At 40.6% G+C, this 16,269-nt stretch overlaps 1 protein-coding gene across 2 annotated transcripts in view; it reads right to left on the reverse strand.

The window, feature by feature from the left end:
* LOC124135498 (myosin light chain kinase, smooth muscle-like) overlaps positions 1–16,269 on the reverse strand; it is a 104,307-nt gene that overhangs the window by 81,211 nt on the left and 6,827 nt on the right. The window contains exon 1 of one of the 2 annotated variants that reach the window (XM_046500896.2): positions 9,818–10,036. The exons of the other annotated variant lie outside the window; for it this stretch is intronic. The gene's annotated coding sequence lies outside the window, so the exon portion shown is untranslated. Of the gene's footprint in view, positions 1–9,817; positions 10,037–16,269 lie in introns of those variants that run through there. 2 annotated transcript variants of the gene reach the window in all.

Raw genomic sequence — 16,269 nt, forward strand, 5'->3', positions numbered from 1 at the left:
TGTTTGTCGTGAAAGGCGACTAACGGGATCGGATGATCAGGCTCGCTGACTTGGTTGTAGTCTGTCTTACAGACCCTGATACAAATATATCAACTACAGCCCATGCAAGTCTATAATGTTTGGCAAGTCTAGATTACTGTATCTGAAAATGAAGAGAATCACTGGGCTCCCTTTTTATTTTATTTTTATTAAGATAACTGAGCAACTGTTTTTTCTGTACGATATGTTCATTTCAGAGACTATATGTTAGTCTCACTTGGTTGATGCATGTCATCGTATCCCAATTGTGTGAATCTATGCTCATGATGTCAATCACTGGATTGTCTGGTCCAGACTTGATTATTTACAGACCGCTGTCATATAGCTGGAATATTGCTGAGTGCTATCCTGTTGGCATCGTGAACGTCTAACACCATCGGGCTACGACGACACGCATACAGCAGGCACACATTGTGGCCACCCAATCCTCAGTGTTGGCTGTAACATAGCCTTGCTTCATGGCTGTACTCAAAAGAAAAGTCCATGAATGTGTAGTATCTAGGTGTGTTCCATCCTCCTTGTAGGCAAGTCACCATACTCCAGTCTCTTATAGGGACATCTGGTCTTATTATTGACATAATCTATAAATTATTATTTAAACTAATAATTATTGCCTTAGAGACTTGTGCAAGTCTAGTTGTAACGAAAAGCATGGGATACCGAAGTCCTTAGTCTGTCTTACAGACCCTGATACAAATATATCAAAATATAGCCCATTCAAGTCGATAAGGCTAGATTTCTGCAGTATCAGGATTTGTTTAGTCTCTGAAAATGAAGAACGTCTCTGGGCTCCCTTTTATTAAATATTTATTATGCTCATTTAACGACTATTTTTTCTGTACGATATGTTCATTTCAGAGACAAGATGTTAGTCTACCAACGTCCTATTCTGCCTGGAATCCCCACGTGTAACTTCAAAGGATTCCTCAGGAATCATTAAGAACTAGAAATATCAGTAAGAAGGACAAACCAACAGTAATTGAATAGATAGTAAGTTTAAACAAATATATGATTATTTGTGCATGATATATAACAGAAGTCCTTTGAATCTCTTTAGTTCAGATACCTAGACTTGCTAAGGTAAGTAGAATATTTGTGTTTAAGGGCCTGAGAGAAGACTTCAAGTGTATATTTTGGACGGCATATTTTGATAGTAGTCATACTCTAGAAACACTTCAACCCCTTCAGTAACGAACAGCCAATTACATCCAAAGCAATGAGCTCGCGGATAACAAGTACACCGATAACTTGTGCGAGTGATAACGTGATAACGAATCACAGCTGTCGACTAGGCTAAGGCGGACTGACATGCGCATCAAAGTGAATGTCTGTTATCTCTCAATTAGCGTCCCACTGATAAGCGTGATGACCTCCCTCAGACGCTTCCCGCTTGACCTCAGGTACCCACTGTGAACACGTCATCCCCGATCCTATTGAAGCCATATGATTTGGAGATGATTGTGAACCTTCAATGACTACTGAACGTCATTCTTTCTACATGTTCTACGCAGCGCGTAAATAGATGGGTCTACTTGTACGTCTGAGAGCTCTGATGATCGTAATTACCACCACTGCGCATATTCGTAAAGTATTTCCACAATGTCGGCTATTGACACGCATGTCTGAAACCAATGGCATGAATGATCTCACTCGCTTTTGGGGTATATTCTTTCAAGACGGACTGTTTATTTGAAACGCCTCGTGTGGATTCCCTGTTAGAATACGTCCCAACCAATCTATACTGGTCGTAAGAGGCAACTTAATAGATCGGGTGGTCAGGCTCGGTGACTTGCGTTTCATCAAAGACATACCCCGATCAATTTTGGGGGACTAACATATACTCTATGAAAAGTTTTGTTTAAGAACTAACCTCAATGTGTTTTGCGTTCATGGAGAAAAAATACGAAAAAATAGGTCAACAATAATAACTTTGCGACACAAAATCAGTGACAGCCTTCAGCGCAATAATACAACAAAAGCCCCGCCCACTTAATTATCAGCCAATCAGGAAACAGTAGTCCGCTAGCGGGCGTGGCCTAGTGTTTCGGTTCCTGCAATAATTAGCATGGAAATCACTTGCAATTTATTTATTACACATTTTTTTCCAAATATAGATAATTGATATAATTCAATGCAGGTATTCCACAGTCGTGGTGGTGGTCTAAAGCCCCTTTGTAACGAGAAAACGTACAACGTACTGGTTTATTGCACATAGCGACATCAGTTGTTATCCATAAAGTTGTACATTGGTCGATAGAAATTACTCAGAAGTTGACGGATGACAAGGTAGACATAATTTTATGGATAACAACTTCTTCAATACAGTAAAAAGCGACGTTTCGGTATAGATCCTTATACCGTTGTCAAGTGATAATGCTTCCCACTGGGTTTTACAAACTACGGGCTTGTATTTCCATGAATGGCTACACTCAGGATAATATCACAGGACGGCTTGAACTTTGCATCAATGGCCGGTCTGCAGTACCTAATTAGCTGAAGCCCACACTCAACAACGTGGCTGAGTTGAAACAGACAAGACACCACACAGGATAAGACAGCTCCTCGCTATAGCGCAGCAGGAAGCTGTGATTATCTCCCTTGAGGTGCGCGATAAGGCATTAAGCACAGAGGGCGCCCCTGATGGAGATAAAAATCGCGGTCCGAAGGGCCTCGATACATAAATGTTTATGGGGGGCTATAAGGCAATGTTTATGAAGCAGCGGTGTTGAAGTCTCAGACCTGGACGAGCGTGAATGGCAGCATTATAGATGTTTGGTGCTAGGGCACCGAAGTTGTTTGCTGTATATCAGTCTATAGTGATAGCATTTAAAGGTGGTCTGGTCCGAATTCCAGTTGGTTTAAACCTTTGAAAAGTGGCATTTATTTTGCTGCACCGTGAGAACGTGACGGAACGCATGGAAAAGAGTTAGTAATTCAGAGCTCTAGATAAGCAGCGTAAATGTGTAAATACTGTATACGCAAAATATATCAACGTTCACAATTACAAATAGTCTGTGATACAGACCCTGAAACAAATATATCCAAAACAGCCCATGCAAGTCTATACTAGTGGGAAAGTCTAGTTTACTGCAGTAGTGAAAATGAAGAGTCTCTGGTCTCCTTTTTATCATATTTTATTAAGATAATTTAACCAAAAAAAGAAATTCTGTAAGATATGTTCATTATAGGTTTAAATGTTAGTCTAAATTACATTTGACTTGCTTGCGTACAAATACGCATGAAAACGCTTTAAAAACAATTTATACCAATACTGTGTTTAATGACTCCATTTCAGCTTGCGCACCTGTAGTTCTTTACCGATCTTTATTATCCCCCCGCCACGAAGTTGAAAGGGGCTAAAGAAATGGGTGCTGTCCGTCTGTCCGTCCCTCACGTTTCGCTTCCGGAGCAGAACTCAAAAACCGTGAGAGATATCTTAAACAAACTTGGCAAATAGATAGGTCTACTGGTGAACTGGTGCCCTTTGACTGTTTGGGATTTGTAAAAAATATATCTTTAGAGTTTCCATGGCAACGACTTTGACTTAGACTGAAAATGGCGATATCGGCGGGGGATACAAGTATTTCATGCTTATTTACTGATACAATACAGGCATATCCTAAACATGAACTCCACTGCAGTGACTAATGCACAAAAGCTCTACTTCTCACTTATTGTAACTTAATTGTAACAAGTATACCGCTGTTGGGAGTTTATGTGACATGTGACCCACTTGAGACAGCCCATGAACAGGTGCAAATAAGAAGTCACCTCGAACAGCATTTTAGGCAAAATTATTCTAAAAGAAGAAGAATCATATTTTTTACTCATTGGTTTAACAATACCCAATCGTCTGGACCAAAGGGACTAAAAATATACTGAATACCCAAAGAAAACTTTGATTACGCAATCTCGATGATAACGTAGTGAGTGAGTGAGTATGGTTTTACGCCGTTTTTAGCAATATTCCAGCAATATCACGGCGGGGGACACCAGAAAATGGGCTTCACACATTGTACCAATGTCGGGATTCGAACCGGGTCTTCGGCGTGACGAGCGAACGCTTTAACCACTAGGCTACCCGACAGCCCCCGATGATAACGTAATTAACACGCATGGCTTATAAAGACATCCGGAGGCCGGTCTCCAACATTCTCCTAGGATGATACTGCCATCACTCCACGGGATGGACGTGACATCCTATGTGATATGAACAATGCAGTCTCCCAGATGGGATGGGCATGCTATAAAGCTAAGTACCATGACTGTTGACTTGCACAAGTCTCTAAGGCAATAATTATTAGTTTAAATAATAATTTCTAGATTATGTAAATACTACGTTGTCCCTGTAAGAGACTGGAATACTTAGCTGTACCGTCCACAGATATAGACTTGCCTACCAGGAGGACAGAATTACTACACATGGATTTATCTTTCAGTACAGCCTTGGAGCAAGGCTTTATAGGCTGTTACTGGACATATATCCTACACTCAAAGATGACATGTCGTTCTATACAGAACACGACAGCCTAAACGATATCATAACATCAAAGACAGATATGATTTCCTATGGTATATTGGCATGATATGAGACATACATGTATGACTATTATTGTGATAAATATACACTGAACATAATACCCTCATTGATATACCATGTAAATAAGTGTCAGTTTGACATATTATCAACTGTGATCGTGACATGATACCACTCTGTAGGATGGACCTAGTGTTATCATTTGTGATATAACATTGAACGTGTGTTGGACATATCACCAAAAGTAATATGGATATCACCCGATGTCAGATAAATATGATATCACCCTAGTATGAGATGGACGTGACCCTATGGGTGTGGACACATCGCCCGATATGATAATAACATAATATCACCATATATGATTGTTTGTTTCTTTGTTTGTTTGTTGTTTAACGTCGCACTCAGCAATGTTCCGGCTATATGACGGCGGTCTGTAAATAATCGAGTCTGGACCGGACAATCCACGCAATTGGGATCGATGACATGCTTCAACCAAGTCAGCGAGTCTGACCACCCGATCCCGTTAGTCGCCTCTTACGACAAGCATAGTCGCCTTTTACGGCAAGCATGGGTTGCTGAAGATCTATTCTACCCCAGATCTTCACGGGTCTCACCATATATGAGAAGGACATGATACGACCCGAAGTTAGCTGAATATTATATCGGGAAATACCGGAATTTAGACACTCGTGTCGTAAACATAATATGAAATACCGGAATTTAGGCACAAGCGTAAACATAGTACGACATGAACACGAATATAAGGTTCTATTTATTACCGAGGAAGATGTCTACACACAGAGACCAATTTTAGTGTTTACCTATGAGGACAGCAAGTCGCAACGTCTTCAGGTATGACGTTTTTAGTGTGACGTCATTCCGAACTTACGTCACAATAAGATTCAAATAACGCCCACAACGCCGTCAGGGTGACGGAAACAATACCATCTTGTCTCGTGATCCTAGGGCACATGTGATTTTTATTAACCCCGATATGTTTGCCCTCGTGGGTTATAAACCACCCTTCGTAAGATAAACATGCAAGACAGACATGATATACCATGTTATCTTAGCATATCACACAGTAGTATCGGCATCTAATTACACATCATATAAACATGACGGTGATAAATGTGAACATGGCATCATGTTGTCATGAACATGACATGAGACGCTGGGATGGCATGGCAAACGGGGCAGAGTATTCTTATGGGCATGTGCTATTGACGAACGTCTTCTTGATTGCATTAATATTCATGCAGCAGATTTTGAATTCTGGCATTGAACTGTTTCCTGGTTATAAACAAGGATCTGATAGATGTACAGCTGCAACAGCTTGTACAGGGACACTAAGCGTGGACACGTGACGTATCATTTGGACATCCTGAAAACGATTTCTTGTGACAGTTGTTTACATTGACCACATACACAGCAGGTGACATCGATATACATTTTGGAGCTGACAATTGTTTTGAAACGATAAGCAACGGTAATCGATCAATACTTTTCCACACCCTACTTTCAACACGGTGAGTGAGTGAATATTTCTTAACGCCGCATCAGCAATTTCGCAGCAATTCGCGACGACAGGCAACACATTAACGACATAGAGTGTAATGCACTGTACAACAGCGGGAACCATCTAAAACATATCGAGTTATCCGTAGTTCGGGACAAAGGTAAGTGACGACATTACGCCATATTATTGATTGGCGATAAACGATGTATCAAGTTGCTTGTACTAGTCCGGACAGATGCCGATTTATAGTGCTAGCTCACTGGAGACCATGCCGCAGTTTAACATGAATACCCCACTCAGACACAGTATACTGACTCCGAGCCGACCAGTCCTTGTTTTGGCTCCTTAATGCCGAGCGCCAGATGGGATAACAACACATAAGGCGAAGGGAGATAGTCTTTAACGTATATGTGTGTGTGTGTGTGTGTGTGCGTGCGTGCGTGCGTGCGTGCGTGCGCGCGCGCCTCAGTTAAACATGGAAAATCCCACTCAGACACAGTATACTGGCTCCGACCCGACCAGTCCTTGTTTAATGCCCTTAATGCCGAGCGCCAAACAGGGAAACAACAAGTACCATCTTTTAACGTCTTTTGACATGTCGCGGTTGGGATCGAACGACCGACCTTCCGCTCTCTGGTCAGACGCTCTGATCACTAGAACCCGGAGGGTTCGACCATTTTACATTCTTGGGGAATATGTTTAAAAAATTTATCTGTTCTCGAAAATGCTGGATTTACAAAATAAATCTGCCCCAAACAGAAACACGTTCAACCCTTCAACAAATTTCATCAATACAAAATCTATGGCAGTGGCGTTTAATCCCACAGGATATCAGAAACAAGCGTTTTAAAAAAAAATCCAAAACCTCGACATGGAAGGTAACACATTCCTCCGCCACGGTATTTCAGGACGGGGACCTAAATACGACATCGAGGCGATAAATAACATTGATCCAGCGCCCCATGTAATCTGCGTTTCGAGATAACCTCAAACCCAGTGCTGCAATTCAAGTCTGCCAAGGTCTACATGAAACTTAAACTCCATTTGAGATGCGTCGTTGAAGATTATATGCCTATAAACCCAATGTCGGTGTATGACGTTCAGCAAGGTTTGATGCTATCTCCGATTCTCGGGCAAGAAGGGTGAAAACAGTGTTCTTTCTTCAGACAAAGCAGGCAGTTATCACCGACGTGTCAGTTACCTTCTCAAACAGTGGCCTGCCACTGCAACCCCGCTCTGATAAACAGAGGCAGGTAACTCATTAATAACAAAGATTGCATGACGTGAATCATCCCCGCGTTGGTTATATAAACGCTAACATAAGAGATTATCAGCATCTTGTGCAATATGAAACAAATGACAAATAACCTTGGTTGACACCATGTATGCGTATAGGCATATATTTCTTTAATGGCAATTGAAGTAGGTACGAAAACGTGCATTATGGCAGCGTATATATAATTTGTCTGTAAGAGATATTATCATCGCCAGAGAAGGACTGTATGAAAAAGGTTATTTCTTATTTACAAGGTAATTAATTTATTTAAAATGTAATAGAAGAGTATGTTACTAGATAACAGCATGGTACCTCATCACCGTTTTCTTTTCATGTGATCTTTAATATGCAAAAAACAACGAAGTGGAGAACCTCATGTTGCGAGCAGTGCTCCTGTTTCATCAATGATGTCATCCGCGATAAACATTTGCTTTTTGCAAATCATATTTCTGATTTTATACTTATGAACAGGTTATGATCAGTTACCAGGCGTTTGTTTTGATAGTTTTCTAGAAAACCAGTGAAATGGAAGGACAACATTGCTCGGTTGTAAAACGCCTTTCTTTGGACCGAGTTGCCCATTGTTCCAAGACGGAGCATCTTGTCGTACATGGTTGTATCCCTTAGTTATCAGGATCCACTGATCCTGGATTTGTGGATTTGTACTTCAGTTACCGTAATAAGGGAGAAATCAAGGCCCAAAGTGACGCAAGTGGTAGGTGACAACCGCTTGGCTGACACTCATCAGCACTGGTTTAGTGCCGAACGGGAAAGGTTCATAATCGGAACGAAATCTGTGATTGGAAACCACGACCACTGGATAGTGGCAATCATTATTTCCGACGGTTGAGCTGTACGTGTCGTGCAAGGGCAAGAGCTTCACAAATGATACCCATTCAGGAAGGCGAACCCGAGCATCCGGCCTAATGAGCGAAAGCTTTCGGCACGTCGTTCTCTGGTCTTTATTGAACAATGCATTTACCATGAATAGTCACTGAAAGAGTTTGTCTTATGATTAAATTGTTAACCCATGATTGGGAGAAAGTCCCACATCCCCCCAACCATCCCCACCGCCCACACCAACATACATCCCTACACCCCACACCATCCCCATAGGTACGTGTCTGAGGCAGCTAGATATCATGTATAATACTTATACCACCAGAACAAAATATCCATTTATAGAAAACAGTAGCGCTGTTTCGACAAACAAAGAAACACGTTGCCGTGGCCTAAACATGATACTGAAGAGGAGACTGACATGATCCCTACAATTTACCGTAATCACACAATAAATGACGATAATGATGACGTTTACACGACGTCAAGTATGACGATGCTTTTACACACGACGCCATTAATTCGAATATAAACAATAGTAAACTGTAGATAAATTTGTGTTACAAGGACGTGGGGCAAAACATACACGAACGTCTTGCTGAATTTCCTGGGAAAATACTGATTGAGAAGTAAAGAGAAGCTCTTTGTTTATCTTACAGTAAGTAATGTTGACCTGGGGTGTCTCTGGAGAGGTGGTGATATCTACAAACGGAGATAAAACTACCTTAGAAAAACCCTGGAAGTCTTGGAAGAAGTGACTTGACAAATCGCTGGCATCACACCAAGTCATCCTGGAGTTGACTTAATCCAGGGCCTCTTTATCAAGAACTGTTCTTTCCGCTAAAATTAGGTGAACACACCTTGACGATGGTTGAAGCTAGAAGTTCTGAGTATGTCCTATTTAAAGTCAGACTCCCCGAGTGCTAATGAGTCAGATTTAATCATAACTTCACAAAATATGAAAGCACAGCAGGGACCGCAGAGGGACCGCAAAATAAAATTATGTGAAGGTTTTCGAGCGGAAAAGGGAATGTGTTTTGGCTACTAGAGCTGATATATCTGGCTGGGGGGTGATATATCGAAATGGAAAAGGGATAACTGTTTGATAACAAAATCTGCTCTATGTTCTGCAACATAGATAAATTGTTTACTATTCGCCTGGTCGCGAATTTTGAATACGACACACATGACTATATAGTTACACGTTTTTGAGTGTCGGGAATAACTTTTGTTAATGATCTATGATCTTATCTATCATATGTAAACAAAGGTTTTGTTTATCTATCTATCATATGTAAACAAAGGTTTTGTTTATCTATCTATCATATGTAAACGAAAGTCTTTTGAAGAAAAACACATTTGTTTTTTAATGACGTATTCAGCTTTTATATGATCATTTTGATGCACATTGTTTATAGAGAAGAAGTAATAATAGTGCATTAGTTCATTAAACAAACTATTTCCAAAGTTATCGACCTCCCCCGCCACTGGCCAAACCAGTGAGAATTGCACCAAAGACGAGACACGAGAAAGACTGCTCTTCTTCAGACCTTCAATGACCCGACACAAAATAAACATGGACGATTTACATAAATCAACATACCTGCTTATCTTCACAAGAAATGTGGTAAGAAAGGCACTATAATTCCAATCTGATGAAATAACTTCTTTCTGTGTTGACGGAAATACTATTCCGAAGATCTTCCGTCCCAATTCGCAGCTGTGCAGTTGAACTGGATCGTAATTTTCTCTCCATACATCTGAGCAGAGGCCAAAACCCGGAACTCGTCTGCGATCGTAGTAGCAGACGACATTCGATGCTGCTCCCGAAGTGTAACTTGATCGTTTTGGACGAGTATATTAATTTCAAAGGGGTTTCAGGTCGTACCGCGGAATGCATTCGTCCCGTTTTCTGACTGATGAAGAACGTAGACAGATGCTTCGCGGGGGTGAGGGATGCTATCGACTGTAAGTAGTAAGATGGAAATCTAATCTGCCGCCTTGAGATGCTGGTTACAAATTTAATCAGACAAATATGATCAAAGAAAGTCCATTCGGCCTACGTCTGAACAACATTTTTACGTCTGTTTGGTTTTGAAATCTGCAACTCCGACCTGTCGTTTTGAGATGCTAACGTTTGAAAGAGATATGCTTTCCTTTCTCTGAAATAACACCCCAGTTTAAACTTCCGCCATTATCAGTGACAATACCACTGCAACATCTCCCCCCTTGTGTTTAACTTACACAAACACATGCTAATGATATTGGAATTAATTATTAATGGATCATAACGATACTGAGAGGTCACATTTATTTTAGATGACGAATTGAGGTTCTTCAAACACGTATTATTATTTTTATCACAACAAATTAGGAAAGTGAATATCAACCTGTAGCCATAAACTCCTTAATGTAAGGTGTGACGAGTCGGGTATTTTTGAGAGCATGGGTCACAGGGGCTTGTAACGCAAAAATTAGACGCAATATATATACGGTCACTAACGGGGTCACAGTAACACACACACACACACACACACACACACACACACACACACACACACACACACACACACACACACACACATATATATATATATATATATATATATATATATATATATATATATATATCCGCTCTTTTCTACCTACCGCTATAATGTTTCTTCACATCATTTTACATTTAGCTATTAACAAACATAAATATTCAAACATTTCCCTCCGTAATATTGCTGGAATACTAGCATTGCTAAAAAGCGACTTAAAACAATACTCACTCGCTCACTTAAAGTCTTAAGTATATTGTCTATCGACAATTAGTGTGAGGGTAATTTTTATATTTTATTATATATGGTTTGTTGTGTTGTTGTTGTTGTTGTTTTTGTTTTGTTTTTGGGGGGATGGGGGTGGGTGGGTTGGGGCAGGGGACACTGTTGCCTAAGGTGCCAATCTGTCTGTCTGTCTGTCTGTCCATACATACACTTTATTAATTGACCGGATTCTGATATTCTTTACATTAACAATGACAGTTAAACCCAAAACATCAACAACCTGCTCAAAAAACTCCTAAGAAACTTTTCTGTTCAAACCAGGCTTCCATACATGTTTATAAGGCGCAACAAGTACTTTGTCATGTACATTTTTTAAGTCGCAGCAATTCACTGTTTATAGTTGCGTCCCTTGGCGTGCCACAAACCCATGACTGTCGGTTCGAATTCCCGGATTCTCTCTGATTATGTTTCCAGGTTTGTCAGCACCATATTTTATTTTTTTAGACTTACCCTTGATTACCCATAATCTGTAGCAGGTTTTTAATAGAGGGAAGGACAAAGCTGCCTACGTAATTAATGATTATTTAAACATGAGATACACTCAAACTGCATACTGCCAGAAATCTAGTATAGTGGGTTCGAATCCCCGTTCCCGCCGTGATATTGCTCGACTATTGCTAAAAGCGGCGTAAAATCAGATTCACTCATTCGGATCCCTGTTCGCCCTGATTTTGTTTCTTTGTTTGTCAGTACCGTACCTCTGCTCGTGGGTTCCACCATAACGGTAAACATCTGACACACGCATGACGTGCTGCCTCCCTCCCACATCAAGCCGTGTTCAAAGCACAATGCGGCACTTTAGACAACAGGGTCGCATGTGCCCTTACTGAAAAACTATCAACTCAAAGAAATGAATAGTCTTTCAAACATTCCAGCTAAAGAAATTGTTTTTACATATAACGGTACCCATGGTCAATTGCAAGTGGGCATTCGAACATCTTCATGTGACAAACGGCCAGTTTAACCGTTAGGCTACAGGCACGTTCTTTTCAACTGGGAGCAACAAGGCATCACTAGCCCAAACCTTGGCATCGCAATGTACAGAGTTGTGTCCCTTGGTCACAATGAGATCCTAATGGTTTCGAAACCATATTTCTCCCCGATTATGATCCCTGGTTGTACGTCACCCTGCCCTTTGGTTTACACAACAGCGATTAACGCCTGATAGAACTGACGCACTGTTCGTATTCTTTATTCAGTAGGGGCGGTCGGGTAGCCTAGTGGTTAAAGCGTTCGCTCGTCACGCCGAAGACCCGGGTTCGATTCCCGACATGGGTACAATGTGTGAAGCCCATTTTTGGTGTCCCCCGCCGTGATATTGCTGGAATATTGCTAGAAGCGGCGTAAAAACTCACTCACTCACTCTGGAAGTATTATTGCACCTACAGGTTTCCATATGTGAAGAATGTGAGCTAGAGCGGAATCGCGCCATTGCCGAACTAAATTTATCTGGAATTACAACAGACAAGTAATAAAGAGCATAATGATGCATCATTGCCGAATGCCAGTCCTGGTCATAAGCATAAAGCCGATTTCAAACGTGTTACAAATTCAGAAATATATATATAAATATATATAATTAGTTTAAACGTCACCATGACATTCCCAAATATACGCGTGGTGAACTGTTACACCTGCCTGTATACCCAACTCACTCACTCACTCACTCACTCACTCACTCACACACTCACTCACTCATTCACTCCGTCCTTCACTCACTCACTCACTCACTCACACACACACTCACTCGCTCACTCACTCACTCGTGGGAAGGAACGTTTCACAACCGTCGGTTATCTGAGGCGATTCGGAAACCTTCATTTGTACAAACGAGGTTCCGGTTTTTTCTTGTAATGAAAATAACAACTGTTAATGTAATTTGTAAAGATACGCCCGTGATGCTAAACGAGAATACAGACGTGAGTTAAACGTGGTAACGTCTGTATTTGTGTGGAAAGTGGGAAATAGACCAGGTTCACTCTATACGCTTTAACTTGTTATTTATAAAATCTTCTTAAATAATGCTTCTAAAACACAAATAAAAATGCATGCACTGCTCAGATAACGACGTACATACATAATATTGGACCCGTGAAGGGGTTAGAATGTCTTCAGCAAACCCATGCTTGCCGTAAAAGGCGATTATGCTTGTCGTAAGAGGCGACTAACGGGATCGGGTGGTCAGATACGTGCTGGCATACGGCAGGGGTTTTCTCTCTAGTCTCTGTTACCAGAGCGGGGAGGGTCCATTACAAAAATATGGTAGCATGTCGTATATTTTCTCTTCACTCTGTTATAGCTACCGCTATAATGTTTCTTCACATCACTTAAAATTTAGCTATTAACAAACAAAAATTTTCAAACATTTCCCTCCGTAATATTGCTGGAATACTAGCATTGCTAAAAAGCGACGTAAAACAATGATCACTCGCTCACTTAAAGTCTTAAGTATATTGTCTATCGATAATTAGTGTGAGGGTAATTTTTAAAAAAAAATTATATTTGGTTTGTTTTGTTTTGTTTTGTTTTCTTGTTTTTGTTCTTTTCGGGGGGCAGGGGATACTGTCGCCTAAGGCGCCAATCTGTCTGTCTGTCTGTCTGTCCATACATACACTTTATTAATTGACCGGATTCATATATTTTTTACATTAACAATGACAGTTAAACCCGAAACATCAACAGCCTGCTCAAGAAACTCCTAAAAACTATTCTGTTCAAAACAGGCTTCCATGAGGCGTACTTTGTCATGTACATTATCCGACCAGCCGCTGTCGTCACACTTAGATGCTATCATGTACATATCCACACTGCCGTGGCTGAACGTATCAAGGTGGTCAACAAATAAACGTTTCCAACTTCATTCGACACGTTGTATTAGTATTTATCATTAATTTTTAAATTAATGTTTGGTTGAGTCCAGTCAAAACGATTATTCCCACATGACCACACACATATGATTGTTGATCGATATTTGTGTCAGTGCCGTGACGTTATTACGACTATCAAGATCAATGTGAACATATGTTGTCTGAACTTCATCTCAGATGTAATGGTATTGTCCTCAATGTGTTGTACTGTCGCTGTCGTATATCTTTGTTAAAGGCGGACTCTGCTCGAACAAATTGGCAGTCCCAGCAAATTTCATTCAACTCTTAAAACACCACTCTGTCTGCTGACTTTAACGTCTGAACTGCTGTGCAAAAGAATGTATCCATGTTTGATGGTGGCTAAAATTGAAACAAACTAGAAATGGTTATTCATGGAGATATTACATGCGTCATATCAATGAATATCTGGTGACGTGCACATGACGTCACAAGGAATAGGGGTTCGTAAGTCTAGTCTATACACTGTACTTTCTTCAATCGAACACTTAGTCAATGAAAACATTTTTTTTAAATAATATTTTAAAAAATCTTCAAAAGAACCTCTCCTCTTCCGCTGTTTTCAATCAAGCTGTTCAATCAAGCAAACTAGACTTGGTTTAGTTTTATCTAGACTTGCCTACGCTTTTATTAAAAATAGATACCTAAAAAATATAAATGGCGCAGGACTATACTTATTATAGCCCGGCAGTTTAGTCTTCTGATAATAGTTAACAGCCCGTAGAGCAAAGTACATATTTAAGCATTCATTTTGTCTATGAAACCTATGATTGTGGGCTCGAATCCCGGTTCGCCCCGATTATGTTTCTAGGTTTGCCAGCACCATACCCGTGCTCGTTGGTTTCATCGAAGTGGTAAACGTCCGAGACCTGCATCACTTCGGGCTTTCCTCCCACATTAAGCTGACACGCCGCGATATAACTGGAATACTGTAAAAAGCGGCGTTAAACCAAACTCACTCACTCACACATTTTGTCTATGATAAGACAAATACATATTTCATTTCACAACTGTATTTCTAATTTTCTTTACAAACAATACTTCAAAAATTAATTCTTAACATTTATCAATACACAGCTTGGATAATATGTGTAGTCACTTGTTGGGGAATATCAATATACGCTATGTATACACACGGCACGAGTATTCTAAACGCCTACATCATCCGATGCGGTTACGGTGGCTGCTTGATCAAGTACTCGACCTTAGGGGAGTCGGTGCAAGGTTAATGCGGCAGTACGCAGACTTTGAGCTGATGCTTTCAGCATAGTTCGAGTTACAGCAAACATTACCGCACGCTGTATAACAACTGCACGTTGATCAAATATATTTAGAACAGTGCAGGGGAGACAACCCTTTAATGAAATATTTCCTATTTGGCGCGGTGAATCAGATGAGATTAACTTGTCAGCTTATGTGGGAGGAAAGCTTGAAGTGATGCAGGTCTTAGACGTTAACAACTTTGATGAAACCACGAGCATGGGTATGGTGCTGATGAAACTAGAAACATAATCGGGACGAACAGGGTTTCAAACCCACACTCATAGGTTTTTGGCGTACCCAAGGGACGCAACTCTGCACAGCGAATTGCGGCGCCTTAGACGATATAGTAGTGAATGGACTTATTAAAGACTGTTTGATGTTACTGCCATTGTAACTCCTTCGTAACTGTGTCGAACTCGAAGGGACCTGCGAAAAAGTTCGACTTATATAAGTTTTCGACAGATACCAAAAGAATAATATCGTTTGTGAATTACGGTAGATTACAGTATGGAAACAATCATTTAAAACAAGTAATAACGCGTTTAGATAAATAAAAAAAACATCCAACAGCGATGGATAGGCATGCAAGTTAGGTCAACATATTTTCAGATCGACTGACGTGGGCAATGTTGTACCTGCATTTGAAATTTAGGGGGTCATAAGGGAAAATTCGACACATCCTATTCCTCCTATTAGAGGGCAATTCTTTTTTAAAGTGACGGAATTCGACAATCAGTTCAATACAATCGAAACTCCGGTATTCAACTGTACTTTGAGACGTGTATTTACTTAAATTATAACATGACGATTGCAGGATTACACTTTTCTTTATATGTTATTGTACAAGTGTGGTTAACTCAAACAGAAGGTCGGTTCGAATCCCGGTTCGCCCCGATTATGTTTCTAGGTTTGTCAGCACCATACCCGTGCTCGTGGGTTTCACCGAAGTGGTAAACGTCTGAGACCTGCATCACTTCGGGCTTTCCTCCCACATTAAGCTGACACGCCGTGATATAACTGGAATACTGTTAAAAGCGGCGTTAAACCCAACTCACTCACTCACTCAAACAGAAAGGGTA

Source organism: Haliotis rufescens, unplaced genomic scaffold, assembly GCF_023055435.1.
Source record: "Haliotis rufescens isolate VD_foot unplaced genomic scaffold, xgHalRufe1.0.p SCAF_6, whole genome shotgun sequence".
In the NCBI taxonomy this organism is placed as follows: Eukaryota; Metazoa; Mollusca; class Gastropoda; order Lepetellida; family Haliotidae; genus Haliotis; species Haliotis rufescens.